Genomic DNA, 5,972 nt, shown 5'->3' on the forward strand with positions numbered 1-5,972 from the left:
CAGGAAAATTCTTGAAGATTTGCAGGTAAAACAAGTGCAATCAAATCCACTCATTACTGACAATACCTCTGCAATAAATTTGACCAAGAACCCAAAGTTCCATGATCGAAAAAAGCACATGAATACTAAATATCATTTGATTCAACATCATTTTGAGGCCAAAACAATCCATCTTCGCCATTGTTCCACTAATGAGCAAATTGCAGACATCTTCACCAAAGCACTTGGAAGAGAAAAGCTTGAATGATTCAGAACGATGCTTGGACTCACCAACATCCATTCAGATTAAGGGGGGGAATGTTGACACCTAATCAGAAGGATTGGGTGCACAACTATAATTAATGTAAATACATAATAGAGAAGATAGAGAGTCATCGGGAGATGAAACAAACAATCACTCCTTCTTGTATATAATAATGAACAAGCTTAATGAATAATAGAGTTTTGATTTGAGGAGTTACCTCTTGGTCTGACAATGATTTTCTGACTTAAATGAATTTTCAACTTTACATGACTCTTCATGTGGGTCTCTTGGACTTTCTTGTTACATTACATTGATTAAAACAGTATGGCCCATAGTAGTGATGTGGTTGAGATGACACATGACATGACTCGACACGACAGTGGTAGTATGTTCATGCTAATGGTGGTGTCCATGTTGAGTTGTAGTGTTGCTCAGTGATGAGTATGCTCTTCGTGTATCATAAATTCATCTCTACATGACCAGGTGTGCGAAGTCTTCGATGGTCATGGTATTTTCTTCATGTTTCATGTGAATGTCTCTCCTTTGCTTGTACTTGGCATGCTCCATGTATTCATCCATTCACGAACAAGTCTTCTAGCATGTGCTCCTTATTCATCTAGTTCATCGTCGTGCCATGTATCATCCATATACCTGTCTCTATAATCACTCATGATGAGATTCCATCAAATCCAAAAATCGCCTAGTCTTCCATAATGCATAATCTTTCATTTTTGGGTACAGGTGACCGAGACAGGAGACAAGACTTTAAAACCACATAGATCAGACTTCAGGCCGGGATGAAGGCTACGGGCAATGTCAATGAAAATTTTGCAGAGGTCATTGGGAGGCTGAGATGGGTAGTTTGGATCAACAATGACTGTCTATGGGATTTGGCTTGACCAGAGGGGAACTCTATGAAAGTTTTCCAGTGAGACAGTGTATGCAGTAGGTGAGGGGGTGACACTTGTAGTCAAAATGTGCAGATTCTTTGGGAAGGCTGGCAGTGGGGTATGGGAGCTTGCTGGAAAAAGCTATTCAAAGCTGGGAGGTTGGCCTGCAGGACACCTCTACGCAGTTTCTGGGCTGAGCGAGATGTTGGGCAGCTAGGAGACAACCCATGAAAATTACACAGCTTTTAGGAGGAGCAACAGGCTAGCCCGTTGGGTGACTAGATGAAATAACTGTAAATTTTTCAAGGATAGTGTAGTGACATGCATCAGATGCCTATCGGCATGTCTATGCAATTCCTTCAGTCAGTGGAGGTGGGCACATTGGAAAATTCTGTGCAATTTTTTTGAGGAGTGAAGCCCAGGGTCACTTCCCGGTCAAGCTCTCTCATTTACCAGCTAGAGGCTTGGTAGATTTTCTTGCGAGCAATGAAGATTGAGATGACTTGCTAAGATAATTTTGTGTTGTTCTAGGTGACATTCAGTCGAGTTGATTCCAGGGTTGCGCAGTGCAGACTTCCTGGGAGGTAGCCTCAATCTCTACACAATTCTAGGCAGAAGTACATGATATCTAAGGGAGGATACTATACATTGTAGCTCAATGAAGGTAAAACTATTGGGGTTGGTCTGATTGACAAAGTTTTATTCAAATGACTAAGTGTGTGAGTATGTGAACTTGTGCATAAACGACCTTGAGAACACACACATGACACGACTCGACAACAATACACCTCGAATTAAAAAGACAACATGCTCAATGTGACTGATGGTGGGATCGTTAAATGGTGAAAGAAACAAGTGCGACACTTCATATAGACACTTTGATGAATGTGGTGACACTTGCATGATAGTACTCACAACATTGTGTGTGAGTGCGATAACTTATGTCCATTATGTTGACTGCTTTTATGGTTGCATGTTTAGTTCGATGTTTTGATCTATTATTTTTGTTTCATTTTGTGCATGGTAAAATATGAATAATTTGGAGAAAATTTTTATATGTGCTCTTGCTACTGATATAGACCACCCTCTCAGTAGTGACCTAGTTTCCAAAAATTGGTATCAAAGAGGGGCTATTAGGTACAACTTTATCATTGTAGAGTGTATCTTGGAAATTTTGGCCGAATTTTTTAAAATTTTATGAAATGGATTAGCAAGGTATTCCATTAGTTCACAAAGGAAAAATTTTCAACTTCAAGAGTGAATTTGGATTCATATTTGTTATCCGTTGATGAAGATATTTTTCTATTAGTTGAGTATGGAGTTTAAGAAGAATCTATTGATTTAGCTAAAAATATTATTTTAAATAGCATCTAAAAATATATTAACATGTATGTGACACAATATGAGATAAGAAAATAAATGTTGGATAGGTCGCTGAATTTGTATCATGGAGGAAAATTGCATTTTTCAGAAATGGAGAAAAATTCAAAGCTTATACTTTTATTCCAGTAACAAATTAATCATCCTCCCAAGAATAAGATGAAACCTCTAGTGATTGAAAATATTATGAGAAATTCAAGATAATGGCCCTAGAAGGAGAAATGAAAAGACTCACAACTGAAAGTAAAGATCAATGAATGCTGCCACAGATTTTTTATGAAAAAATGTGTGCCTTCAATGAAGAAATTTCAGATATGAAAACGTAGCTAGAAGAAGGAAGGAAAATAGAAAATGGAATGAGGAAGTAGTATAAGGAGTTGGAGATCGAGTTTTAGAAATTTAAGGGTGAAGAAATTTTTTGTGCAACCAACTCACAAATAGAAGAAAAGATAAAACAATGACTTCAAAATTAGCCCCTTGAATGGGGAACCTCCTTTACATTACACAAATGAATAATTCTTTGATGATACAAATGACAAAATGTCCTTTCTATATATAGGGTTCTAAGGGGTCACAATCTAATCAGAGCCGACATAACAATAATAATATAAGGGATAACAATAAAAATAGTGGGCTTCTATGGGGCATAATAATAACAATATGGGGACAATAGGGGCACAAAAATAACAATAAGGGATACAATGGCAATAGCAATGGGGGAGTCACTAGTATTATAGGGACCCAACATGCCCCTCTCCTTCAAAAAAGTGTTGTCCTCAATGCCTGAGTGGTTATGGATGCTTCTGTATAAAATTCTCATCCTCCCATGTGGAAGCTTCAGTGGATAAGTTATTCCACTTGATGAGATACTCTGAAATTGGTCGATTTCGTAGCTGTTGAGTTCTTTCTTCTATGACTGCTTCAGGTTCCAATATGATTTTTCCTTCCTTGTTAAGTTCTAGAAATATTGTTTGATCTGTGAGCTTGTCACCTATAAACTTCTTTAAGCATGAAACATGGAAAGCTAGGTGCACTTAGGGAGCTGCAGGAAGCTCAAATTTGTATGCCATACTACCAATATTTTGCAACACCTTGTACGAACCATAATAATTTGGTCATAATTTATTATCATTCTTACCTTTCTTTAGGGAAATTTGTTTATATAGTTCTAGCCATAGAAATACCCAATCACCTACATAAAAACTTCTTTCACTGCGATGTTGATATGCATGTTGTTTCATTCTATTCTATGCCAAAGTGAGGTTATGCTTTAAGAGTTGGAGAACTTTTTGTTGATGCTCGATGTGATCTTCCACTCCTTGAACCTTAGAATTTTATCTTAAATATGATGTGATGGATGGTGGATGATATTCATAAAGTGCCATAAATGGAGTCATTTTTTTTAGTATGGAAGGAAATGTAATACCACCATTCAACCAGAGGAAACCATTTGACCCATTATATTCATTTATCAGATATAAAGCAACGAAGATATCCTTCCAAACATTTGTTTACTATCTCAGTTTTCCCATCAGATTGAGGATGACAATATGAGCTATGAGCTAACTAAGTACCAAGACAGGAAAATAATTTTGTCTAAAAATTTCCAATTAAAATGGGATCTCTGTCACTTATAATAATCATTGGGTTTCCATGTAGCTTTTGAATTGTTTCCATAATTGCAGTAGAAATTTTAATGGATATAAATGGATGAGATAATGCACAAAAGTGTGCATACTTGGTAAGTTTGTCAACTACCACCATGACCACACTCTTTCCTTTGGACTTGGGTAAACTTGTGATAAATCCATTGAAACCTCTTCCCAACATTGGCTTGGAATGGATAAAGGTTGTAATAGACCTGGGGTCTTAACTGTTTCAACTTTATTTTGTTGGAAAACCAAATATTCCGCCACAAATTTTTGAATATCAGATTTAAGGCCATCCCAAAAAAATTCCTTCTTAACCCTATGGGAGGCTTTTAAAAATCCTGAGTGCCCTCCTAAGGGAGAGGTGTGGAATTCCATAAGAATATTTTGTTTGATTTGGGAATTCTTACATAGGTATTTGTACCATAACAAATCATTTTTCAAGCTAAATGTATAGGATGTAGTAGGATCTTGTTGTAACTTTTGAATGAGTGCCCACACTTCTTCATCATTCTTCCACTCATCCTTTGCTTCATTTATCCATTCTAGTTGGATAATAGAAATGGCGTAAAGCAATGCTTCCACATCCTTATCATTTCTTGAGAGTGCATCTACCACAAGATTTTTCTTCCATTTTTTGTAGATGATTTCAAAGTCATAACCCATCATATTTTTGACCCATTTTTGTTGCTCTTTTGAAGATAATCTTTGTTCTAAAAATTACTTAAGGCTATCATGATCCATTTTTACCTTGAGGTGTCTTCCCATTAGGTAGGATCGCCATTTCCTAAGTGCATGTAGAAGTTCCAACGTTTGCTTCTCATAAATAGCTTTGTGTAAATACTTTCATTTGATTAAATATCTTTCGAAATAAATGGGTCTTTCTTCTTACATTAAAACAACACCATTTCCATTTCATGAGGCATCACATTCCACAATAAAGGTTTTTGTGAGGTTTAGTATAGCTAAGACTAGTGCTTGGCACATTGCCTCTTTAAGATGTTCAAAGGCCTTTGTTGCTTATGGAGTCCATGAAAATGAACCTTTCTTCAATAATGTTGTTATAGGTGCTTCTATTCTCCCATAATTATTAACAAACTTGCGAAAATAACTTGTGAATCTGAGAAATAATCGCAGATTCTTTATGGATGTGGGCATTTTCCATTACTTGATAGCTTTAATTTTACTAGGGTCTACCTTAACACCTCCTTGAGATAGAATATGACCCAGATATTCCGCCTCTTCTACTCTAAAGAAATGTTTGGAGATTTTTCCATATAATTGTTTCTCCTCCAATAGTTTGAGCACCCTATCAACATGTTGAACATGATCCTTCCAAGACTTGTTGTATATTAGTATATAATAAAAAAAAAACTAACACAAATGTTCTAAGGAAGGGTTTGAAAATGGAATTCATCAAACCTTGAAATGTAGAAGGTGCATTGGTAAGGCCAAAAGGCATAACCAAAAATAAATAATGATCCTCATGAGTTCTAAATGTTGTTTTCAGAATTTTTTTAGTCTTCATTTGATTTGATGATATCCTGAATGAATATCCAACACAGTGATGTAAATTGGTCCATGCAATTCATCCAATAACTCATCAATGACAACAATGGGAAGTTTGTCTTTAATACTAAGCTTGTTGAGCTCCCTATAATCTATACACATGCACCATGATCCATCCTTCTTGTGCAACAATAGTACTGGAATAGAGAAAGAACTTTGACTAGGTTGAATTATACTAGGCCTTAGCATTTCTGCAACCATACATTCAATTTCACTCTTTTGGGCATAGGGATATCTATA

This window comes from Pinus tabuliformis, chromosome 8, assembly GCF_031772625.1.
Source record: "Pinus tabuliformis cultivar Carrire ecotype Pingquan chromosome 8, CPIR1, whole genome shotgun sequence".
NCBI lineage: Eukaryota > Viridiplantae > Streptophyta > Pinopsida > Pinales > Pinaceae > Pinus > Pinus tabuliformis.